Below are 13,925 nucleotides of genomic sequence, written 5' to 3'. Positions count from 1 at the left end.
GACAAGAATTCAATAGATAGAAATTCATAGGATGCTTGTGGAAGGACTTGGGAGGACAATCCAGTATTATAGTGGCTTATTTTGCTATTTAAAAATAAAAGATTTGCAAACATTCCATATAGGAAAACAAAAACATCAATACCTAGAGAATAATTTTAAGTAAATGAACAAAAACTCAAACTGTGACTGCCTAATGCAATATGTAAAATATATATTTTATAATAGCTGAGGAGACTAATCACTTTTTTATAAGTTAAAGCACAATAGATTTTTTCAGAAATTCTATATCCTTGAAATTCTATACTAGGGACAATGTAAATAAAATAGCCATATTTTAAAATACGACTACAATAATGATTGTAATATTGCTATATGAAATGAATATAAGTAGCTAATTTGTTATAGTTATATAAATGCTTAAAATATGGACCAATTAGGAAATATACTCAGAAATAATTCCTTCATAGATTAGTCATGAAAAGCGAACAAAAAGATTTTGCTATAATATGTCAAGGATTGCCTACTATCAAAATACTGTAAATGAATTTTTTTTCGTAATTGGTCATAGGCACACAAAGAAATCTCACTAGTGTGGTGCATATTTTAGGTCCCAAAGTTGACCACTTTTAGTGTTGGTTCTTATTTAGATTTTTTATTTGTAAGAAACAGAGATGTATTCAGGTTTCCTCATACAGGGAATCCTATAAAAATAAGAAAAACTGAAATTTTAGCCCATCATCAAGGAAAGCCAGCCAACCAACCAACCAACAAACAAAACTGTAAGAATAAGAAACCACGAACAGCCAGGCCTGGTGGCAAATGGGATTCAGCCTTTGGGAGCCAATGCGGTTCTCAAGTTACCTCATTGCTTTCTCCCCTGTCTGGGCCCCATTCTTCTTCCGCCAACATCTAATTTCCAGCGACCTGGGCTTCCAGTGCTGTTTTCACTTCTGCTTCCGCCACCGATGAGCTATTCTACGTGCCTCCCAATCCAATCCCACCCGGGAGGGAGATCGGATTCGTTTGGGTAGCAGTGTGGTGACTGAGGGAAGACTGTCTCCCATGCTATCTCAGGAGCCCGTGGATGCCTTGGAGTTCATTGCCCTCCCCAGTGAAATCTCTATAGCCAAGATGGCAGGGTCAGGTGGCAGCTAATTCGACCACCTATGGCTGAGCTGCCACCTGGAGCCTTCTGGGAAGTCCTTTATTAATATTAAAGGAACTAGAGGCCTGTTACAGGAAGATTCCTGCAAGAATAGGGCTTCCTGCGGCTGGAGCGAAGCAGAGAAGGGAGCGAAACGCGTTGAGGCGGGCTTTGCTCCTGCTCCGCCGCCCGGCTGGGTTCCCCTCCCACCTCCCGCCTCCGCTGCCTCTACTTTGCTCCCTTCTGTAGCGCTTCGCTTCCATGTTGTCTTCAGTCTTCGCTCCCAGCCGGTATATGCAAATCAACTGCCATCTTGGTTGGGTTAATTTGCATATAGTCGCTCTGATTGGCTGGTAGGCATAGCGGAGGTATGGTCAATTAGCATCTTTGTCTTTTATTACTGTAGATAGCACTTGCTTCTGATACTTGCAGTGCATGACACAGCTGCTCGGTCGTATGCTGACATGAGCACTCTTTCTGCAGTAAGCTGGATTCTTCTCAAAGTGCTCCAATTTTCTCTAGAAACATGAGAAGCATGTAGACAAAATGGAAAGCCAGAAGCAAGTGTGTTATTTTGCAGTAGACAAGAAACTTTTAAATCATACTCAGCATCTGGCATTTAAGAAAGTAGATGAAATACAAATAGGACTTAAGGATCTAGGGATGTTCCAGGTGAAGCTTTGTCAAGACAAAATAAAACAATTAGTTGCCTCACTGAGTTAACTAGAAGAGGAGGTCAAGAACCATGTCCTCAGATCAATGTGTTAGTTAGCCAGTGTGTTCATCGCTACCTGTGTGTTTTGATTTTACCTACCTACCACGTAGAATAGATATGCCGTAAAGGTGCAAAGTCATGTAACTTACTATGAATAATTTAAAATGTTACTGGCCCGTTTGTTAACAGTTATTGACTGCTTACTATGTGTTACATGGAAAATAATGCATCAAGTTATTTTGACAAGGTAACTTGTCAAATAATAACCCAACCCAATGAGTTAACAAATCTCAATTCTCCCTGTTTACAGATGAGGAAGCTAAGTCATAGAGGGATTTAATTGTTTGCTCAAGGTCCATTCACAGCTGCTGAGTGGTGGGGCCAGGATTTGGTGACAGGCACCCTGAGTCTAGAATTCATTCTCTTCATAATCACTGTTTTATACTAGGTCCTAGAGAGAAATGTTTAAAGGAATGGAATATTCTGACTTTGGAGGAAAAAATTAGCTTTCCTGTATGCTTCTGCTTAGGAAATCAATTTTTCTTTCTATTTTTAAAGATCTAGGTGATCCAATTTCAGGAACAAGAAAAGAAACTTCGCCCTGGCCGAGGGCTCGATTCTTGGTTAGGGCGCATACCTAAGTGTGGGCACGTACAGGAGGCAACCAATCAACATCTCTCTCTCTCTCTCTCTCTCTCTCTCTCTCTCTCTCTCTCTCTCCAATAAAAACATATCCTTCGTTGATGATTAAAAAGAAGAGAAAAGGAAAGGAAATAAAAGAAAAGAAGCTTAAAAAGAAGGCAGAAAACACTTAGGGAAGTTGATTCTGATGATTGACTTTTAGGAAGAGTGGTTGGTCTGCCAATATTAAGACTCTTCCTGGTTTTCATACTCTAGAGCAGGGGTGGGCAAACTTTTTGACTCGAGGGCCACAACGGGTTCTTAAACTGGACCGGAGGGCCGGAACAAAAGCATGGATGGAGTGTTTGTGTGAACTAATATAAATTCAAAGTAAACATCATTACATAAAAGGGTACGGTCTTTTTTTTTTTTTTAGTTTTATTCATTTCAAACAGGCCGGATCCGGCCCGCGGGCCGTAGTTTGCCCACCCCTGCTCTAGAGTCTAGATCAGCCGTGGGCAAACTACGGCCTGCGGGCCGGATACCGCCCATTTGAAATGAATAAAACTATTGAAAAAAAAGACCGTACCCTTTTATGTAATGATGTTTACTTTGAATTTATATTAGTTCACACAAACACTCCATCCATGCTTTTGTTCCGGCCCTCCGGTCCAGTTTAAGAACCCATTGTGGCCCTCAAGTCAAAAAGTTTGCCCACCCCTGGTCTAGATGCATATACACATTATACCATTTAAAACATTCACCCTCGATTTTTTTGTTACTATCCACAGGTCCACTCATTTTAACTGTTGGGTTTTTTTTAAAAGTCATCTTTTGTACATAGGAATGCCTCTGTCCCACCTGGTCTTAGTACGATGGGATTCTCTGTTCCCCAACTTGCAGAGGGTAGCTGACTGGTTAAACCCATGATAGGTCCATTATGAGGTGTAGGAATTGGGGAAAGTAAGAGTGAGTAAAGTAAGTGTGTGTGTGCGGGAGTGGGGTGGGGGGGGGGTGGGGGGGCAGGGGGGGAGGATGTCTCTATGTAGTTTCGGGATTCTATGAAAACTGTCTGCTTAATTACAATGCAATGAGCCCTAGATCAAGCACCCTTCACCTTATTTGGAAGCAAGGATAAAAGAAACTATCAAAGCCATACATTTTTTGCGACTCATTTTACTATAAAAACCCTGCCTTTTTGTGGGGTAAAAGAACTCTTTTTTTTTTAATTTTTATTTTTTAAATTTGTATTGATTTCAGAGAGGAAGGGAGAGGGAGAGAGAGATAAAAACATCAACAATGAGAAAGAATCCTCAATCCACTGTCTCCTGCACGCCCCCCACTGGGAATCAAGCCTGTAACCCAGGCATGTGACCTGACCAGGAATTGAACCGTGACCTCCTGGTTCATAGGTCAATGCTCAATCACTGAGCCACACCAGTCTGGCAGGACGCTCTCTCTCCCTCTCCCTCTCCCTCTCTCTCTCTCTCTCTCTCTCTCTTCGATTTCAGAGAGGAAGGGAGAGGGAGAGATGGAAACATCAAAGATGAGAATCATTGATCAGCTGCCTCTTGCACACCCCCTACTGGGGATTGATCCTGCAACCCAGGCATGTGCCCTGACCCAGAATCCAACTGTGGCCTCCTGGTTCATAGGTCTGTGCCAACCACTGAGCAACACAGGCTGGGCAAGACCTCTCATACCACTGCTGGAGTATTGGCTGTGAGAACAGATCCTCCAGCAAAATTAACTCATACACAAACTAGAACCTGGCTACCCGGGCAGTATTTTGTCTCAACACCTTTTTGAAATCTGATGCTCTGAGGGGTGACATCTTTCTCCACTCATGGTTTTCATGAGAAGGGATTTTCCCTAAATGCACCCCAAAAAACAGAGCTGGAAGGATACAAAAATAGCACCTTTGTTTCTGCCACAATGTTTCCTTTATCAGATTTCTTTCTCTTTCATCTCATTCCTGTCCCAAATGATTTCTAATCCTGAAAATGGACTTCAGGCTCGTCAAGTTCAAAAGCAGTGTGTCTTCAATCAATTTTTGTCATGTGCCCCACCTACATTGTACCACCTACAAGGTATTCAAGTGACTGAGATCTGTTCCTAGCCTACCTTTACCGCTAAGATGATGTCTAGTCTCATACTTTTTGTACAGGTATATTCTAAACATAAAGAAAAATAAAGCAAGTCACACCGAAGAATTTTTCATTAGGATAGGATTATGTCTACTGATTTAAAATCTCTCAATGCTATCAATACTGCAGGATACAGTGAAAAGCAAGACATTTGTCTCGTTGAATTAGCAAGTGGGCAGTATTTTGTTTTAAAGAAGGGACATTGCTTTGTAAAGTGTATTTTGTTCGTTTGTTGTGTACTTTGTTTATTTAAACTCTAGTTTAAATTATTTATGGTGATGCTTTATACTTTATGTTATAGTCTGAATAAAAGGAGGCCTCACTGATGTTCTTTGCTATTAACTCTTTGCTAAGAAGCAGTCATGATCACTATTATCAGGGAGGCTTTCCAGAATAAGTAAAAGAATTAGCATGCTTTTAGCATACATTATACATACCGAATTCAGTGCTAAGGAATATGAATCTCTATGCGTAGCCCAGGGAAGTTTTGTTTTATTTCATTATTTTTATCTTTGAAAAAAGATGTTTTTGTTTTCTGATGCACAAGGTGTTTTGTGGATAACACTCATTAGGGTTAATGGCATTAAGATGCAAAAAATCTCTCCTGCTTTGTGAGAAGAGCAGGCCTCATAATATTTCCAGGAGGAATACTCTGAAACCTTCATAAAACATTTATATCATTTGGATAAAAAAAAAAAAAAGAACAGAGAAACCTCCTTTAATAAAACATTTGCCCCTATTACACTAGGCTGCCATGAGCATTTTACTGAAGAATCATACAATAAATTTACATTACATGTACATTTTGCAAACAATGAGAGCACACCAATACCTTCATGTTAAAGACAATTGCCTCTGCACAATGAAAGTGAGGATTTTGATAAACACTTGCATATTTCTTCATTATCCTTGTTTATGTGTATGCCATTCCTGGTTTGGGTAAAACCAATGTTAAGCTATCTGAGTCTCCAATGAACATGATAAAGAAGAAGAGAAAGCTTATTTTTATTTAATTTTCTGAGTGCGGGGGAAGTAAAACTATAAAACTAAAAATTTATAATGGGGAAAGAGTAAATAAACACTCACAGATTAACCACACACTAAATTTATTTTGTAGTATGATTTTGACGATATGTTAAATGTGATTTAGCTGAAATTTTAGCAATCTGAAAAGAATTTTCAAATGATATTAAGTACTTTTTGGAGTCTCTAAATAAAAAATAAAATGTAAAAGATTACAACAAACTTTATGTATTATTGCATATGCATATATGCATAATTTCATAGGTTCTAACAAAATATTTTTGGTCAGTTTTTTGGTAGAACAGTATTCAGTTCATATTTATGTATCTTGAGTGAAATATTCCACTCTTCTTGAGGAAATGTTAAAGTGTTAAACATCTATGTTCTCCACAAGTAAATAACACATTATATGGTTACATTATGACCAGATTATATCTATTAGTTACTGCTGTGTACCATGTAAATCTCTAGACTCCCCTGGGAAGTGAGAAAATCACTTCAGACTTCAATAACTAACCATCAGTTATTGCTCTGGGCAATAATAAAGCTGAATGCAATTACCTAAAGTGAAGTTAGCAGTGTAACAAATGAAACACAGATTTTTCTTCCTCTCAAAATAAATGTGGCATCTCCTCACCCCACACTGTTGTGTGTTATAATAGGATCTTCATTGTCCGAATAGTCTATCTGATATTTGAAATATATGGGATTAAAATTATTAAATTACTTTTCATGGCATCAGTTGGTTGGTGTTCAAAACAGCAACAGAATCACCAAAAAAACAAAAACAAAAACAAAAATAAAAAATAGCCAATGAGTTCTACAAAACTGCAAAATGTAAAACATTTCTTTTACATAATAGACTCATGTCTTTAAAAATATTGAGTTTTACCAATAAAAATGTGAAGACTTTTTACTACTCTGTTTATGTAGCACAATGACCAGGATGAAAAATGATAAAATCATTTTCAGAGTTAGCTGTACATGGGCTTACATGGTTAAAGTGTTTAATGAAACGAATATTAAAAAGAGAGAAGTGGCTCGGAATAATTGCTAATGTATAAGTTTTACTCAGACTTTATTTTTTTCTATAGCACTACTTATCCAAAATTGATTTTTAATTTATTATTTGTATGTATTTCCTATTTGTCACAACCGAATGCAATTATACTGAAAGAGATTTCCCAGTAGAAAGTTAACCCTGCTGTTTCACATTTTGTTTAACCATTTTTTATGGATCATTGTAGTCTGTGTTTTGGCAGAGGCCATTCCGAAACAGTAGAGGTCCTGGCGATTTGGCTGTTAGCGTACATTTGGTGGTGAATATAGCCTTTCATTAGCCCTGTATTCAAATAGCACTGCCAAAGTATTTTTCATGTTCTTTGCTCATTTCTGTTTATAATAAATCCTTGGAAGCTTGAAGCTGACATCTGTTTTCTGAAGTAATCCTTTCTCTTTCCTCTGTGTGGGCACATACTGACTTATTATTGCAGGGCTGTTTATTAGAGTTGGGCTGCTAGCAATTATTATTATTAAAGAAAAATGGATTGTTTTGTGGGGGGAAACACACAGGAAAACTGCATGCATACTGTTACAAAAGGATATGTAAAAATTGGCACCTACGCACCCTAACAGCATCTGCTTAACTGCATATTTATATTCTGCAGTTTTATTATATGTTGAGTAATTTGAGGGGTGTTTAATTTCATGGACCACACACGATTTGAGAATGAAATTCATGTAACAGAGTAAAATCTTTATTGAATTTGCTTGTCTGAAAACCCTCTGTTAATTCCTTTATCTCATTCAAATTGGTTCCTCTTGTCTCTCCCTCCTTCCCAATCTCTCTTCCTCCCGTCCTTCTTTCTTTCATCAGCATGTATTGATCACATACTGTACTGTGTTCCAGGATCTGTAAGCTGACAAAGGCAGTTCAGAGGTCAGTAAGACATGGTCCCACACCACAAGAAGCTCACCATCTAATGAGGAAGAGAGACACATTAACAAAAATGTCCATTATTTTTAAGTTACTGAATAAAGCTTTAATTAGGATGTTTCCTGGTGCATGCGTGTGTGCGTGTGCACATGCACGCGCGCGTGCGCACACACACACACGGTAATCATTTTAATGCATAAAGTTCAAATGATCTTTGCCCTCTCACCAAAATTCTTGGCTCAAGATGTACAGGATAAGATCGATACATCCAATTTCAAGAGTCCAAAATCAGTCTATATTTCCTCCCACTCATTTATTCCGCCCCCCCCCCCCACTTTTTTTAGAGAGAGAGGGAGAGAGCGGTCGATTTGTTGTTCCATTTGTTTATGCAATCATTGGTTGATTCTTGTATGTGCCCTGACCAGGAATTGAACCTGCCAACTTGGCGTATCCAGATGATACTCCAACCAACTGAGTTACCTGGCTAGGGCCCTCCCACTCACTTCTGATTCCTACCTAATTCCCCTGGCTTAGAATAAAATTCTTGCCTTAATAATAGTTCTGCAGTAGATATTTACTCGATCGCTCTCTGGATAGTTTTCTGAAGGCTTACAAATATTCTTTCTCCCCTCAACTTTCCATCATACACTTTTCTCTTCTGCTCTTAGTGTCCTATCTAATAAAAGGGTAATATGCAAATTAACCATCACTCCATCACAAAAGATGGTGGCGCCCAGTCCTCTCAGGCCTGCTGGAGTCTCCCAGTCCCAGGGGGGCAGTTGCTGAGAGTGGGCAGCATGAGTGGTGATGAGGCAAGCATTCCACCCTGGCCGCGGATGGGCCTCTGGGCAGAGGGCACGGAGTGGCCGGGGGGTGTGGGGACGATGAGGCAAATGTTCCACCCTGGCCGCGGATGGGCCTCTGGGCCGCAGAGAGCCTCTGGGCAGTGGGTGCGGAGCTGCCAGGACCCACACAGAGCTACTGGTACACGGATTTGTGTGCAGGACTACTAGTTTGCTTATATTTGGTTTTGGTGTATTTTCGATTTCAAGTAGAAGAATAGTTGGAAGATAATGGGCTTTTATTCAGATTAAATTTGAATCCTATCCTTCCTAATTAGTAGTGTGCTACTTGAGTCAAGTTTTCTAACCTCTCAGTCCTCAGTTGCTTCATCTATACATAGGGTTATTTCCCACGATACAGTTTTGGGACAATGGTTCAATGACCGATGTTTGTAAAGTACAGCCCAGGATTAGGCACATAGTAAATGCTTAATTGATGGTGTTGCTCTTTCTTCTTCTCTTCTCCTCTCCCACAAGTTGTGTCCACACCAGACCTACATTCCTAGAATCTCCACTACCCCATCCCTTCCACTGTACTTATACACTTACTTACAACTCACCTTACGTTACACATAAAATACCTGCCCGTTTCACAAAATAAAGATGTTTTAATGTTATCATGGTAGTTCTCAAGTTTCTGGACAGTCTTTGATGAATTATCAAGTACAGAAGTTTAAAAAGCATTGATTTAGTTTTATTTTCTACCTTTTTTACTGTGCTAACACTAACTCCTTAGAAATTTTCCAATCTCTATCAGTAGAATGCATTCTTATCCAACAACCTTATCCACCAATTGTCTTTCTTAAACTTCATGTAAATACAATGAAGCTTAAAACTATTTCTCTTTCTCACAACGTTTTTATTATAACACTAAAAAATTAATAGAGAGACCAAAATTAGTATGGAAAGGGAATTACAATATATCAATATTAAGTAGGCTGAATATTTAATATTTGATTACATAATGTAATTATTAATCATTCATTCTTTATCTCACAAACTCCTATTTTTAACTGTGCTGAAGAGCTTTATTCAGTATCAAAGCATATCGGAGGCAAAAAGCAAACTAGTCTTCTGATTTCTATATTGAGATATATTGCTGTAATACATTCTTTAAATATGACAAAAGATTGATGGACCCACAAAAGATTTGTTTCAATTATTCTTATTTACAATTATTTTCCATCATATCTTCCTTGTGGTGACATATACAAGATAGTTGGCCAGGAGAGAGGGTAGGGATGATAACACAATGTTCAAAAATCAAAATAAAAAGACTGAAATCATGAATAGTATTCTTTGTTAAAATAAATGTTTATTTTTAAATTAGAGTTAACATACAATATTATATTACATTTAGGTGTACATCATTGTGATTAGACATTTATATAACTTATGAAGTGATTACCCCAATAAATCTGTTACCCATCTGACACCATACATAGTTATTACGAAATTATTAACTATATTCTATATGCTATATTTTACATCTCCATGACTATTTTGTAACTGCCAATTTGTACTTCTTAATCCATTGCACTTTTTCACCCAGCCCCTCAACCCCCGTCCCATCTGGTAAACATAAAAATATTTTCTGTGTCTATGGTTGTTTCTCTTTTGTTTATTTATTTTGGTTTATAGATTCCACATATAAGTGAACTTGGTACTTGCCTTTCTCTTCTTATTTCACTAAGCACAGTACCCTCTAGGTCCATCTATGTTGTTGTAGATGGCAAGATTTCATCCTTTTGATGGCTGAGTCATATTCCATTGTATATATGCACCACTTCTTCTTTAACCATCAATCTATTGATGGGCACATAGGTTGCTTCCATATCTTGGCTATCCTATATAATAAAAGGCTAATATGCAAATAGACCGAACGGCCAAACAACCGAACACCTGGTCGTTATGACATGTGCTGACCACCAAGGGGGTGCACGTGGAACATGGTGGGTGCTGGCAGCAGGCGGCAAAGCACGGAACATGGCAGGCGCCGGCTGCAGCGGGATGGTGGAGCAGGTGAGTGGGGGCGCCAGACCAAGTCGAGGCACTGGTCACCGTCACAGGGCGAGCCTCTGGTTGTTACTGAAAATTCTTTGCTCCTGCATGCCCGGTCCTGCCTGGTGCTCGCACCTGCTGCCAGTGCCATCAGCAGGTGCGAGTGGCAGCTGCCGGCCCCAATCGCCCCTCAGGGTTTCTCCACCTCCCCCTGCTGCTGAGAATGATCGAGCCAGCAGCTGCCTCTTGCACCCACTCCCAGCGCTGGAGCCACTGCTCACACTCGCTGCTGGCGCCTGGCGCCGGTCCGGATCTCTTGGCACCATTAGTGGGTGCGAACAGCTGTTGGCCCTGATCACCCCTGAGGGCTTCTCCACCTCCCTCTGCTCCTGAGGGGCAATTGGGGCACAGCCACCACTTGCACCCACTGACGGCACCAGCCCCGCTCGCACCCGCTGCTGGCACCAGCCCCAATCACTTCATACCATCAGCAGGTGCAAGCGGGCCCGGTGCCATCAGCACATGGGAGTGGCGGTGGCAGAAGAGGGTCTGCTGGCAGACAGGGGACTGGGGCCGCAGAGGGAAGAGCCAGGCAGGGGCACAGAGGATGGGCCAAGACCCACCCCTGTGCCCACCGCAGCCTCACGGCCCACAGTTCCTTTCAAGGTGCATGAATTCATAAGAAAATAATATAGGGTATAATCAATGGGCCAGATTTTGAAGACTAGAAAAATGGAACAGAAAGAAAAAGTACAGACATGGAACACACTCAGGCTGGGGAAGCAGACAGCGCCTAGATCAGGCAAACTCTGCAGGCTATGGAAAGGACTTCGTATTTAATTCCAAGGGCAATGGAAAGTCATTGAACAATTTTAACCAGGGAAATGATATAATCTGATTTATACTGTTATAAGCTCATTCAGGGAGATTCCTGGAAAATGTTATTCTGAACTCAAGTTCAGGACACCCACATTCCCAGTATCCTACCAACTAAATGTTTTCTGAAATGCAGGAAACAGGACAAGTAGCTCAACAGAGCGGTAACACTATGTATCTGTTCAAGGGCTTTGTGGAGGAGGAAATAATGTGAAATCCTAGAGGTGGGAGGAGGGGCACAACAATTCGGGATCTTCCGGGACCCAGAAGTACTGCAAGGAAAGACACACGGATGGACTAAGATAACTCTTATGCCCAAGACTGGAATCGCATTAAGACTTTTAACTGAACATAGGTTGGAGAACCCTCCTCTGGTGCCTCCTCACAGCTGCTGGTTACACATCACCTGTTCACAGGGAGCCAACCTGTGTACCTACTATTTAGATTTTCAGTCACACGAATAATTCAGGAAACCTGGCCTAGCCAGCAGAGTTGAATAAAGACGTGCGTAGGTGAGGGAAAACATTTGTGCTCTCAAAGAGACCAAACGGAACCTTTAAAGTAGATGAGCCCTATGAACTAAAATGGCAACATGTAAATATGAGGACTTCTAAATTAATAAAGGTAAAAACAGGAATAAATGATCTAGCAAAAAAATAAGAAAAAGGAAAGAAAAGAAGCAATAAAATATACATTTATTCTTCTAAATATCAGCCTGGAAAGAAAAGTATGTTTTGTGATTATTTTATATGAAACAATAGAAACAAAGGGATTTTTAAAAAAGGTGAAAGCAAAGGAGTGAGCAAATAGATACCAGGGATATATAGACACAGTAAGAGCAGTCACGCCTACAAGAGATTCAATTGAGATCCAAGGACACAAAAAGTTTGAAAGTGAAAGTATGGGGAAATGTTTATTGCTTTAACAACCTTTTAATATGAATAAAAATAAATAAAAGTAAAGGAACATTCATCTCAGTAAATTAGAAAAAATAAGATTGAAATGAGAAAACTGTAGACAGAGAATAATAAAAAATTGAAAGCAAGTTAAATAGAAAGACCACTAAAATAGCTAAGTTCCCTAATGAGCCTGATTAAAAAGTTATAAGAGTAAAAATACATATGATTTGAATATTAAAAACAGAATCAGAGATATGTAAGCAAACAAAGATTTAAAAGAAAAAAATTGCAACTTTTGGCAACAAATTTGAGAATTTAGAGGAAATGCATGTTTTTCTAGCAAAATTTAAGTTATATCAACCCAAGAGGTAGACAGTATCAGTAGATCAGTGACAATAAAATAAGTTGGAAACCATATGTAAAAGGGCATCACACTCAAAAGAACTTCAATATGCTGTGTAACTTTTCTGTGCTTAGGTTTTCTCATCCGTAAAATATAGATAATTATGTGTACCTTATAGAGTTGCTGTGATAATTAACTAAGTTAATATACCTAAAGTGCTTATAACAGTCTGTAATATGTTACTCTTCATATAAATGTTAGCTACGCCTATATTAAAGATATAATCTAAAGCTATTTTAATGATTCATGCCATAGAAAAGATGGAAAATCCCTCATTGAAGTAATCCTTTGATCACTATAAGACAAAGAGAAAAATGTAGGCCAATTTTACTTATAAATAAAGTTATAATTCAAGGATATTAGGAAATTGACTATAGCAAATTAAAAATAATCATACATTATTATAAAATATAGTTTATGTCAGGAAAGGTAGGATGAGCTTATATTTATAAATTAATTTCATTAATGAATTAAAGGAGGAAGTCCTTATGAATATATATAATTACATGCTTTAAAAAATTTGGTCAAATTTAGCTGCCCTTCTTAATTTTTAAAAACTGAAATTGAAAGAAAATAAATATAAAAGAGGAAAACTTTCAACAACAACTACTATTCTAAATCAGGGGTCCTCAGACTTTTTAAACAGGGGGCCAGTTCACTGTCCCTCAGACCGTTGGAGGGCCAGACTATAGTTTTAAAAAAAAACTATGAACAAATTCCTATGCACACACTGCACATATCTTATTTTGAAGTAAAAAGACAAAACGGGAACAAATGCAATATTTGTATTTGCATGTGGCCCGCGGGCCATAGTTTGAGGACCCGGTTCTAAATAGTGAGACTCTATATTCTAAAATGAGTAATAAAATAGGTATTCTCCTTGTTATCATTCTTTTTAGCCACACACAACGTTGTCCATGAACCTCTATGTTTTATTATTATCATCAGCACTTAAAACTGTATAGCACTAACTCTGGCCAGTGTGCTCAGTGGTTAGAGCATTGGCCAGTGCACCAAAGGATCTTTGGTTCAATTCCTGGTCAAGGGTATGCACCTAGGTTGCAGGTTTGATCCCTGGCCACCCAGTTGGGGCTCATGCTGGAGACAACCAATCAATGTATCTCTCTCATATCAATGTTTCTCTCTCTGTCCCCCTCCCTCCCACCCACCCTTTCACTCTCTCTAAAAATCAATGGAAAAATATACTTGGGTGATGATTAACAGCAACACTAAAAAAAACTATATACCACCCTGTATAGTTTGCTTTGTTTTGTTTATTGTCCGTCATATTGACCTCTAAAATCTAAATTCCATTAGG

Source organism: Myotis nattereri (assembly GCF_964212035.1).
Source record: "Myotis nattereri genome assembly, chromosome: 17".
Classification (NCBI taxonomy): Eukaryota; Metazoa; Chordata; class Mammalia; order Chiroptera; family Vespertilionidae; genus Myotis; species Myotis nattereri.
The sequence above is the reverse complement of the archived record's forward strand: the minus strand, read 5'-3'. Positions refer to the sequence as shown.